Consider the following 13577-nt stretch of genomic DNA (forward strand, 5'->3'; position numbering starts at 1 on the left):
CAACATGGCTACCTTAGTGCTTTTGCACTCATTATTCAGAAAATGCATGAGTGTTTTTGCCTGAGTAATTAACAACATTACTACAGGGCCCAGAAGGGATCCGTTTCAACATCCATTGCTTATATCCTTACAAAACGTAAACAGTATGGTTTAAAAATAACACATGCCTGAACACAGAGTACAGATTTTATAAACTAAAATAAGGAAAACAGCTGATAAAGATCACACTAAACATTTTCAAATCCACACAACGTGGTATTGTAGGACCTCCAGGAATGGTGCACTTCCCCACCAGGGGAAAACAATGCTGTTCAAAGAAAGACGAGAAAATGAAAGTAGAGCTTCTCTGGCAAACTCTGTAAAGTGGCACTGATGTGTTTGGGTGTGAATAAAACCAATCTGGCCACTTTGTGACTACTCTGTCTTGCTTTATTTAGTTATTTATTTATTTTTCATATTTTGAACGTTTTTTTCCTCTTAGTCCCGAGGCTGCACTTTGGAATAGAAAAATTTCAGAAAAATAATTTTCCAGCAAAAGTGTTTTTTTCTTTTTTGGATCCATTTCACAGATGAACGAATGGAGGAAAGGAGAGGGTAAAATCCGTGTCTTGAAGTCACGATGTTCTGCAAGTGAGGAGGAGCGAGACAGAGACAGACAGAAAGAGAGGGAATAAGAGGAAGAAAGAGGGATCAGGCAGCTGCCAGTGGCATAGAAGTGGACACGTCCAGCAGCGTATAGGCCAAATGCATTAATTGAAGTTCCGTTGACGTCCTGGAAGCATACCATCTGGTTTAATGGTGCCCCGTCTCACCCTGTCTCTTTTGTTTGAATGGACCCCTGTTCATCGACAGGGCTACTTGGCCTGTTTTGGCTGGGTTTACACTGTATAATAATTATCCCAATGTTACTGTCGCAGAGCTACTAATATTATATACACAATTGGATCATCTTCATAGACGGGTCATACAGTTTATGGCTCATGCACTTCAAGCCGCTCCGGCTGAAGCTGCTCCTACGGCACCAGGTCATGGTGGAGGTCTTGTTATTAGTCCCGTCATGATTAACTCAGTGATGGGTAAACATCCTCAAAATTGTGATGACTTGCCATTTTGGCTTGCACAACATTTGAGCAACTTGAGGCTGTTTTTCCACATACTTCTCCTGTTGAAGAAAAAAGGAGCCTTACCATGAATTTGCAGAGTGGTCTTATTCCTCGTTTAGCAGACTGCACATCCTGGGGGCAGTATTTGCTTCGGTGTATAAACTGTGCTTTGGTACCCCCTCTATGAGTGTTGTACCGAAGATTCTGAAGAAGGTACAGGATGAACACGGGGTTGGTCTAGCCCTAGATTTGGGGATGAAGTTAGTGGGCATGTTCCCTGTTGTCTCCGACATGATTCTGGGCAGCATCAAAGGTGAAGCAGTATGCTTACAAATGTGTCAATGCCTGGTGGCGGTGGTAGACGTTGATTGGGAACAACAATTACCGATTGTTATTGCTGATGTGTATACATCCATGGGCCATAATAGTTTGGGGGTTCGACTATTCACACAGGCACAGAGTAAACCCCCTCCTCGTAAGAAGAGTTGTCCAGCCTTCCCTAAAATAGCTTGGAATAAAAATGTGCAACAGTAATAGCAGAAGCCTAGTTCTCGTGCTGGTTTTCCTCCACCTGACGCTTCTGAACATAGATATAATTTGCGAGACAGGTCTAAAATTAAGACAGTTGAGAGGTTTCAGGTTCCTGATCCTTGTTCCTTTCAGGATCGCAGACAAGGCAAGTTTACGCAGACGAGACGTGACCCACAGCTCCAGTTTGATGTGAAAGTCAAACAGGAGGGACCACCTCAATATCGAGCCCCATTTCAGAAGAAAAAAGTTGCCACTTTGACTGCAAAGTATGCTCAGATGGTGAGGACCCTGCTCCTCGACAAGAGTTGGGTGGTAACCCTCCTCGACAGCGCAGCAGAGGTTACCATAGTGCAGCAGACACTCCACCAGCATCTGGAGGCAAAAGCCACTGAAACTTTCATTTCCGTGGAAACAGCTGACACTCCTGTTGCCCCTCCTGATAGGCTTTATGAAAAAGGTGATATTAAATGCACTATCAAGGCAGTCTTTTGGGCTAACCTTACATCTTTTTATGATATTTAATTGGTGGATGTTGATTGGTCTCCCCTTTTGTTCTTGCTTCCTCTAGACGGGAGGATGTTATTCTCACAAGTTTTTCCGCAATATGTCCCAGAAGAGGCTAGACTTGCTTATGCTACGGCGTGGGCACTAGCCCAGACTCCTGCATTATATCAAAATCAGGCAGGTCACCAGAGCATGTAATTTCTTTGCACTCTATACCTCAGCCCCAGCCCCAATACCCAATTAAACGTGATGCTAAAGCGTCCGTTGGTGAAATTCGTACCCAGTTGGAATATCAGGGTGTGATTGAACCCTGTGTTTCATCGATGAATAATCCTATTTTTCTGACATTGAAACTGGATGGTTCATATTGTATAGTTATAGATTACAGACATTTAAACAGTCATGTTTTTACTTTTGAGGTACAGAACAAACATAGCTCTGCGTTAGTTAATAATATTGTTCGGAAAAAATATTAAAAGACTTTGGATATTTCCAATGGATTTTTCAGTCACACTTTGGCTCTTGAAAGCCGTGACTTGACAGCATTCAGCGCATTAGGCAATCAGAAAAGATATGCAAGATTGCTTATGGGATATAAGAATAGCCCAGGTGTATTTGCGGCCCGCATAGTGTTGATTTTACATGAGATTGACCCTGATGCCTTTTCGTACGTCCATGACATTTACTTGACGGATGATGAGTAGAAACTTCACCTTCTGCATGTGGACCGCATTAGCTCTAACCCTGGGTGGAGTTCGCGGAGTTGAACTATGCGGAACTCCGCGAAGTGCTAAAATAACTCTGCCACACTACGCAGAGCTCCACAAGCGGTGGAGTACAATAGAAAAGTGCTGTTTGCCTTGATTGCACAGTGCCGGATGCTTGTCTGCACTGTGCAATCATTGCCAACGGCACCATCCACAGTGCAAGTGGTCCCTGCTTTCTTTTTCTGCCACTCAAGTAGATTATTGCTCGAGCACAGCTTTCTCAACGCGAATGGGCAGTTTCCCAACGCGAGCTGCTGCAAGCATACGTGACCACTTGAAATGAGAAACCGGATCCCCCCAGGTTGAGAAGTCTCGCAGGGATGTTGATTTTCTATGCTTGGGCTCGCCAACTTGATGTTGACGATCGCAAATGAGGAAAAATATCGGCTGTAGGTTGATTTTCCTCGCTCGCGGTCGCCAACTAGACATTGTCGTACGCGAACGAGGAAACGTTTTTTCGGAGCTCCACGTAACGCGGAGTGCGAAAAACTCTGCAAACTTCGCGAGCAGAGCAGAGTTCACCGCCCAGGGTTAGTTATCTCACACTTTGCTAACTTGGGTTACAAATTAAATTTTGCTAAATCGCATATACCCTTATTGGCTGAACTTTTCCATGGATATGAACTGAATAATGAATGTAGGGGGTTGGCCCTCCACTTTCTGGAGAAATGTGCCCAATTGCAGCCTCCATCTTCTCTTAAAAAATTGCAATCTTTGCTGGGATGTTTTCATTTTGGGAAGTCTTACATTCCTGATTATGCCCACTGTATTAAACTGCTTTGCGCATTGATACAACACTCTTTTTCTTCTTCCAGTTGGCTTCCGGAACATACCATATTACTTAGGTCTTTGCAGTCTGATCTGCTTGCGACCCAGTTCTTGTTAATAAGAGTCAATACTACAAATTTGGTCATACAGATTTTACCAGAAGCATTGGCGTACGTAACTTTTAATGTCCCCATTGCTTATAAATCGCATTTGTATGCTCCAGCAGAGTTGCGTTTTTCTTCTACAGAAAATGTTTTGACCACTTTACAGATGGCGATTCTTATAGAATGCTCTCTGGCTCAGTGAAAATGCATTTTCATAGTCTCGCCAGTGCCTGCTTTAGAAGCTGTCACAAAGGTGGGTGTTCCAAATTCTAAGGCTTTGCATCCATATTGGATACAATGGGCAAGTCCATTGACGTCAGCTGAAGTCCATTTTATCTTTGACCCTTCTTTAAGACACCGGAGTTTTTACAATAAGAACATGTTCATCCTCCTCCTTTGTCACTGCTTCCTCTTGATCAGTACAAATGTATAATTTACACTGATGGTACTGCACAGCCGGCCATTGTTTCAAAGCATGCTTATTCCGCAGTCTGTGCAATAGTGGCAGGCACAATAGTTGATGGGGTTTTTAAGTCTTACTTGGTGCACACACAATCCCTTGGGAATTATACGGCCCAATTAGCTGAGTTACGTGCTTTGGTTTCAGCTCTAGAACTTTCTGATCCTGAAGTCCCTAAGCTAGTAATGTGTCATTCCTTTTACTGTGTCCTTCAATGACAATTTGTTCTTCTGCTCACAAAATGATTTCCGTGATTCTAAAAGTAGCGCTATAAAGCATAAAATGCTTTGGGTCAGAGTGGCCGTTCTTAAGGAACGTTTGCCGCTCACACATGTTATTCATACATTAGGACATCAGCGTATGGGAGAACACACTGCTGGCAATTCATTGGCAGATGAGGCAGCCAAATCTGCAGTAGCCACTTGTACAGTAGTAGCAGTTACTAGGTCTATTACTAAAATTGATTATGACATTTAGGCAGCAATTACTGTGACAAAGGAGGGAACAGAGTATCCGCAAGGTTTACCTTCAAGTTACACATATCATTTGACATCCGATCAAATACCACTTTCAACTATACTATCCGTTGGGGATCGGCTGATTCCCAACAAGGACAGCAGACTTTCTTTGATTGCTGCTGCACATGAAGGCGTGGCTTCTGCCCATGCCGAAGTGACAGTGACAATTTCGCTTTTACAGGAATGTTTTGGTGGCATGGCTTATACCAGCAAATGCGTAAATATGTTCTTTCTTGTGACATTTGTCAACAAATTAAACCTTATACAGTTTTACCTCCACCTCATACTCAACTTTACATTGCAAATCAGCCATTTGGCTATATATATCTTAATCCCTGCGGTCCTTTAACTTCTGACACTGCTTTTAAATATATCTTGGTTGCAGTGGATTCTTGCACAAGATTTCCTTGGGTTCAGCCGCAACGCAGTGCTGACGCGTGAACCGTTATAAAAGAATTGCAAGCTTTTATAAGGACATTTGTCTGTGGCACATTCCATTCTGGCCAAGGTCCAGCTTTTGCCTCTAGGGCTTACCATGATGTGTTGAAGTCTCTGGGGGTGCAGGTGCAATTCTCAACTCCATATTTGCCTGAGGGCAATTCTGTTGTGGAGTGGATGAACCATAACTTAAGGCAATCTTTAACAGCTAGAGTATTGGGTACTGGCAGGGGCTGGCTGACTCATCTGTATGGAGTCCAACGTTTAATTAATAATGTCGCTAGAAGATCTCTGAGTGGGCGGACCCCATATGAATAGTTCTGCGGCATTCAAATGTTTGTTTCAAAAAACAAAAGAGAGAGTGAGGGAAGTTTACAAATATGTGAGATGGGAACTCCTGGTCCCCCAAATTAATTGCAGAAAAAACAACAGAGGAGTAACCCCTCGAAGGCAGAGAAAAAAAAAAAAAGGCAGAGAAAAAATTCTCAGGACCTAGGCTGACGTGCTATAGTCAGCACAATCTGCCCCAACCTGTTTGAGGATAATGCATATCCTTATAGAAGACCCCTCACTCACCAACCTGGTTGGTGACATGCTTCATCATCGGGGTCCCACCCCATAGTCCGAGTGACTATAGGGTGTGCTACGACACCTGACTACAGTGGAGCTGGTTAGTATTTTCTTTTATATGTGCATACGATCAAAAAAGTGAGTTAAGGGCCAGAACTACTCACTACAAGTATTTTATTCTTGAGTGCTTGAACCCTTGTTAAAACTGTGTGGCACCTATGCCTAATTAGGTGGACTTCGGTGTCAAAAGAAGTGTTTTTTATAAAAAATAGCGAAGTGTGCTATGTGAGGTGTGGTATTTACAGTGCTATTAATTAAAAAGGTCTACATGTTTCAACCATTGTATATATTCATTGGTTTTCGTCAGGACCGTGTTATTGAACTGGGTGGTCCGCACACGCTAAGGTGCGTCCTGCCCTAGTCCAAGTTTAGAGTACACAAACTGTGAACCCGTGTAAAATTGTGCGATTTTCTGTATTTAGAAAAACCTGTAAGGAAACAGGAGAACAAAAAACAAAAAACAGGAAGGGGTCACATACCGGGGTAGACAATACACATGTGCTACATACATATTGCTAATCTTTTCCCGATGCGAGGCAGTAGATGGGTTTCAGATCAGACAATAGAGTCCATCTATTGCGGTCACACAATAATACTTCAGTGTATTTACCGGATTGTGCCTTGTCAATAGAGAACCAGCGCCAAGGGGAGGTGTCGGGCTGGTTGTTGGCATCTGGGAATGAAGTGAAAAAGGGGGGGCGTACTATGGGAGAGTGATTTTAGTGGTGTTGCGATGTGGACGGCTGCAGGGAATTGTGAGCAGTCGTGGAATCGCATTTCTTGAATCGTAACTTAATTTGCTTACGCTTTATTTGCGGCACTACCGCTTCATGGGCACCGGCGTTTCCAAGACGGCAAGAGTCCGTCTCCTGTAAGTTGGTAAAGAACAAGTGCTCAATGTAAGTTCTAGTGGACAGCTAAGTTTAGACAAACTAGACGACCTGCGTGATTGGGTTGCAGAATCATTTGGGACAGCCCAACAGTACTTACTTGCAGCTTCTGATCGTCAGTCGGAAAGACCTATTGTATTTATTTATTTATTTTTTGGTTGTATGAACAGTATCGTGCCAAGGCTTTTTGTCTACCAGGTTGTGTTACCTGTACCTCAACATGAATGTCACCCCTGGTAGTTTTGTTTTTTGTTTTCTTTTAAGAGTCCAGAAATCCGCACTATGGTTTCAGCCTTTCATTTGTGTGATGTCACCATTACCATGTGTTTATTATGTCGCTTTCACTCCCATAGGGTTTTCACTCATGTGAGGTTTTTTTTTCTGCGCCATTCACCACTTAGTAAATAATACGTCATCTGTATATTTTCCATTCTGTACCATGTCTTTTAACTTTTACCCCCATCCCTGAAGAGTCACGGGTCAAGTACCCGCATGACGAAACACGTTTCGGCTGGTTGTTTTCTTTGATGTCACCCTTCTAACAGGAAGGTTCAATACATTTCCCTTGAAAGAAACTATTCGAATGTGTCTACCTTGTGTTATTCAATACAATTTTGTTTATCACCATTAATGTCATGTATATATACTTAATTTAACGTGTGCACAGGACTTCCATTTTATTCATTGAGTGAGCCCTTGTCACTCCTTTCAGAGATTTTGGGGTCTCCTCTGACCTGTAGCACCGTTTTCACTATCACTGCTCTCCACTCAAATACCTACCGCTACCAGCCCAGGCACCATTCTTCCTGCACACGTAGAAACCCTACCTTTAATGCTCAGCACTTTGACCCAGGAAGGGCAGCCGCAGCGGTTTCACTTCTAGCGAGCAGACACTTCTCCGGTACACCAGATATGGATAGAGACAAGGTGGCTTTTGAACTATTTGATAATTTGGCCAAAGGTATACGAACAATAACTCCCTCTACAAGTGCAAACCCGCAACGCAAAGAAAGTCTGATAGAAAATTTTATTAAACTTGAAAGGCTAAAAAAAAGAGAACTCATGATGGTGGGACAGTGCCACGCTTAAACAGTATATTCAGTTGAACCGGGTCCCAAGGGGACTCCGTTCACAAATATTTCCTACATTCGATGATCTTGATGATGATTTATTAGGCAAGTGAGAGGAAACACTTACGAACAACTCTACCACACTCATTCATATCTTAATAGAGAACGCTGAACGCAAGGTAACTAAGCTACAAACAGAGATCTCTGAGTTGGAGAAAGAAATTGAGGCTCTAGATCTTAAGGAGGCAGCAGAAAAAAACTATGTTATTCTAAGCAAAATCCTTTTAAAACATCAAAAAAACATAATAGAAAGGAAAACTAGACAACTCAAACGGGACGAGGCCGACTACAGAGAAGGCAGAGTCTTCACTTTCACAAGGAAGTATGACAAATTGGTGCAGAATACCCAAGGTGTAGATAAAACTGCCAAAGTGGACAGTGCTTCTATCTCTCAAGCTCAACATCGATCAACAGTATTGCTACCAGTGAGAGTGATTTGGATAATCAAGGGGGTGCAGCACAAGATCCAGCTCCACGTACGTCTAATTATTTACGGGAAATCCAGACTGTTAGACGCGAGAATCGCACGCAACAATGAGTGAACCCAACAGATGCAAAACCCGCCGAGGGAAGAGAGACACCAAGAAAGAATACAAGAAGAAGTTGAGATCCGGAGATAGGAAGAAACTATAAATACTGGCAAAGAGGTCCAAGTGGTTAACCTCTCCTCCAAACCTCTATCGGATGACATGATTTCCCTCTAGAGTAAAGGCCTACAATTTAATCCGCATGAACATGGCGATTCATGCAGAGCCAAAATCGATCTTTTTAGATTTATTAGGGGCCTCAAATTGAAGAAATACTTCTCTGGAGTACCAACGAACAGCAACAACTTAACGACTATTCAAGATGAGAATCCCTCAAACTTTCAAAGCATTAATGATCTCAAGGTCACACACCTACTTTTATCCCTAGCCGACTGCAATAATCCCACCAACACCTTGGAGGATCTCTTTCACAACTTGGACATAGAAACCAAGCAGACGTTAGCGAGTGGACTCAAAATGAAGTCCAAATGGACACCCACCTTACCGGGCGGGAATCCAGTTGACATTTTTTACAACTTAGTCCTTGAGGACATAAAGAGACATGACAACAAATCCAGTGCCAACAAACACAGAGGCAGGGATAACTTGTCACAAAATGAGTGTTTGGCCATGAAAACCTTGAGCACAGACTCTGAAATCATTATAAGAGAGGATGACAAGGGTGGGAATGTCGTAGTCATGGACAGATCTGACTACCACAATGAGATCCTTACCCAACTTCAAGACGACACTTGTTATGAGTTACTCCATCACAACCCAATGGGCCCACTGACCATTCTTATTAATAAACATCTGACCGAATGGCAGGACCTAGGTATTATTGATGATGACGAGGCTCTGTACATGAAAGTCTCAAGACCTACATTTCCATGGCTGTACACCCTCCCCAAAATCCACAAACAATCTGATTTCCCCCCAGGCAGACCCATAGTGTCTGGTATTGGCCGGCCTACTGAGAAACTCTCACAGTACATGGACGTGTTTTTGAACCCCATGGTCCAAAACCTTCCTTTATTCATACAGGACATTAAACACATCTTGAGTGTCTTGGCAGACATACAGTGGCAACCAGGCCTGGTTATGGCCACTTTAGATGTTGCGTGGTTATACACATCTATCAAACCTGTCATGGGATTGGGGGAAACATGGCGGCAGCTAGTTGAGCTGTTGCGGTGCTCTGACCTGAGTTCCCGTCCGTCTGCATTGGAGATGTGCGACCGTCTATCCGTCAAGCTGCTGATTCATCCGTAACGATTGTTCGGTTATGCTTCCCCAGGAGTGATTATTATTATATATTTTTTTTCAATTGTGGTTCGTGTTTTGGGTGTTTTGTTTCCCCGCATGGTAATCTCCGTCCTCCGTTCTCCAAGCATTTCATGTGCGGAGACGGGGATTGCTTGACATGCCCGGCATTTGCCGCTGCGTTCACCCCGCCTTCTCAGCCCATGCTGATTTCACCACTGAGACTGCCATTGAGCCTGCCGCTTAGACTGCCGACATCTCCACTGAACCCGCGGCAGGCTGCTTCGGGCTTGCGGCATTGGTGTTTGGCCGCGCTGGATCTCCGTCGAGGGAGGAAGACCCGCAGCCTTCTCTTGGGTGTCCGAGGCGGCTCGGTGGGGTCCAGCTCCAGTTTCAGCTCTCGCTCCAGCAAGGTACGCCTGAGAAGGGTAGAGGAGGAGGAGGCGGCTGAGGTAGGCGGAGAAGCGGCGGCTGCCACGGCTTCGGTGGTAGAGCTGGGGGCTCGAGGTGAGCGGGGGGTGCAAGGTGTGTGTAGCGCAGTGGCAGCATCTGAGGAACCGGAGGGCCTTGGCTTATCGGTAAACCCGGGAACTTTTCCAACTTTAAAGCAGTTAGAGGAACCAGAGGGCCCTGGCTTGTTTGTAAACCCGGGAACTTTTCCAACTTTAAAGCAGACAGACAGAAGGAGGGGGAAGCGCATTCCTAGCAGTAAGGTGGTTAAAAACGCCGGAAATCTAGAGACTGAGTCTGGGCTAGAGCTAGAGCCCCGCAGTGTTAGCAATCACTCAATACCTGAATTGAGTCAGACCGCTCCGGTTACCTCCTCAAAGAAGAAAGTCTCCTCTTATTTATCCGGTGAAGTCAAAGCAAAACAAGCTTTTACCTGTAAGACAGCAAAGAGTTCTAAAAACTCTAAGTTAGCTAACAGTACCGGGTAGAGGATAACGTCGTTGTTGCGGTCCTATTTTAAGGTGATTCCGCAGGTCTTGCGCCTCTCAGACCAGCAACTTTCCGAAGGTGCTTCACACCTGATGGCATCACTGGAACCCCCGGGGGCTATTGCTCCTTCTACTCCTACTACTGAAGGAATAGTCACCACTACAACTAGCATGACGCAGGACAAAGTTGTAGATGTGGATGCTGATATCAATATCAATGAATCTTGCGAGATAAGGGTGGCTCATGGTGAGGCTGAGGTGGAGGTTGAGGTTGTTAATATCATGGATGGTTCTTTAATTTTGGGTGAGAATCCTGTGGGGTCGCTTGTCGCTACTCCTATTCATACTCCTATTCATAAAGTTATAGAGTCTTCGCATCCTTCCTTGCCCCCGATTCCTCCCCCTCCTTCTGTGCTATATCTAGCTACACCGATACCGCGTCACTAGGGGATGACCTTCGAGGTCGCGGGACGATGGCCCTTTCGGATACTTTGGTGGATAATGGTGATAATCCATCCTTGGCCACCTACCTACAGTCGATGTTCTCGTCTTTGTCAGCAGATATCAAGAAAGGCTTTGAGGCGTCATCTGCCATTCAATCTGAAATTCGGAACTGTTGTGAGTCCTTGGATAGCAAAATTGACGGTCTAGCATCAAGAACAGAAAGGTTGGAGGATACAGTGACGGGTCTCTCGCTGTACTTGGACGAAGCTAAGGCTGACATCGTCAAGCTCAGGAAGGAGGATCAGATGCGGGCGGAGAGAATGGAGTCATTGGAGAACAATGCGTGTCGTAGTAACCTCCGCATTCTCAATGTTCCAGAGGGTAGGGAGGGGTCGGACATCAAGCAATATATTATTCAACTGCTAAAGGAATCTTTGAGACTAGATCAATCGGTGGAAGAGCTGTCTACAGACATCCAACGTATCCATAGAGATCCCTTTAGGAAGAACCCTCAAAGGACAAAGCCGAGGAAAATATTAGTGAACTTTCACACCCATACTCTCAAAGAGACCATCTTGAGCTTGGCCCTCTTAAGCAGAAATCTGTGAGTGGGAAGGGCTTTAACTTTCAAATTAGATCCGACCTCTCGAGGGCCACGCTTGATAAACAGTGGGAGTTAGGGAGGAGGCTCGAAGCTTTTAGGAGCCTGGGGGCCGTAGCCCAACTAGTGTTTCCGGTAGCTCTGAAGGTTACGCACAACAATACAATGCATAATATCAGATCGGTACAAACAGCTGACAAACTGCTGATGTCCTTGGGAAGAGGGAAAGATAAAGAAAAGAGTAAGGGGGGCTCCAGTTAAAATAGAAAAAGCTTAGGGAGAGAATTATGCCTGGGAAAAAGCCTAATAAAAATTAAGAGTTGGAAAAAAAAAATATATATATATACGAGAATAAAAAAGGCTATTAGAGGCCATGAAGCCATCAGAAATATAACACAATAGTGAAATAACAGTGAAGTAGTGAAACATGAATATTGTAAACCTAAACCTATGTCCTTGTTTTTCTTCTTATGTGGTTCTTTTCTTCTTTAGCACGGATAAGTTTGAGTTTAGATTGGACGGGAACTCAGTAGGGGCGCTATCTTCTGGATCTTCCAGATAGATAGAGCAAGGGTGGTTTCCCATGGGGGGGGGGGTGTTCTGGGGGCCACGGGTGGGGTTGCAAGGGAAAACATTTTTAAAAGTCCTCGTCTTTTGCTCTGTTTTAGTTTTTTGTTTTTGGAGAATTATAAGTCCCAAGGTAAACATCAGTAGACATTGTAGATTTTTTTTAGCCTTAGTCATTAGTCATTGGGCGGGGGGGAAGTTGTTCCTATGGATAAGTTAAAAATTCTTTCTTGGAATATAAACGGCCTGCGTACCAGCCCAAGAAAGTGGAAGATAATGCAATAACTTCGTGACTCAGATGCTCAGGTTCTTGTACTTCAAGAGACCCATCTCACTGAAACTGAGATTCTCTCTGTTGTAAAAAAAAATAGGTGGGTCAACTTCTGTGTGTCCACTACACGATCTTTAAATTCTAGAGGAGTTGCGATTATCTTAAAAAAATCCTTAAAAGCAAGGTTAGTTGTCAAACTGGTGGATCCAGGGGGCAGGTGGCTTATTGTCTCGGTAGTTGTTGCGGGGGCTAAAGCTACTATAGTAGGTTACTATGGGACCAACCAAGACGATCCTTCAGTTTTGGGTTCTGTGTTATCCCACTTACTCTCCTTTCCAGAGCCGACTATCTTGGCCAGAGACTTCAATATAGTCTTAGATAAATCCCCGACTAATAGACCGATAATCCCCTGTAAAACTAGGGCCTTTTTACTTGACAAAATGAAGGAGTTTGGCTATGTTGATATATAGAGATTAAGATCTGGGCTTCAGCAAGGCATTTCATTTCGCAACTATAAATACCACCATCAGTCACGAATAGATTACATCCTGATCAGCCAGCAATTAGTTAACTCTGTGCAAAACATCTCTCAGCTTCCTTCCCATTTATCAGATCACGTGGCCATCTGTTTAGAACTGGGTGGGCTGTTAAAAAACCCGTAGAGAACTTGGTCGTTTGATCGATCATTACTCGCGGCTCCCGACGACATTACCTTTCTAAAAACTGAAGCACAAAACTTTCTTGATAACAACATCGGGTGCGTCTGGGATGCATTCAAATCTTTTTTGCAAGGCCTAATAACCAACAAGGCCTCATATAAAAAGAAGATTTACAGAGAAGCGGTTGCCTCCCTGGAAACCAACATGGCTAAGGTGCAAGAGAATATCTCGTTACATCCTGCTGCTTCCCCAGAAACCTTAAAAGAATAGCAAATTAAGTTACTCACCTTAAAAGGGGAACTGGGTTCAATCTTGAATGCATGGGTGATAGAGCGCGCAGGTCACCCGATCCTTATTCACCAAATATATACGCTAATTGGGCCCATCAATAAATTTTCGGGAATCAGGTAACCTTCACAGCGCTATCAGCAATTTGGGGTTCCGATTTTCTATATATTTCATGT

This window comes from Lissotriton vulgaris, chromosome 11, assembly GCF_964263255.1.
Source record: "Lissotriton vulgaris chromosome 11, aLisVul1.2, whole genome shotgun sequence".
Lineage (NCBI taxonomy): Eukaryota > Metazoa > Chordata > Amphibia > Caudata > Salamandridae > Lissotriton > Lissotriton vulgaris.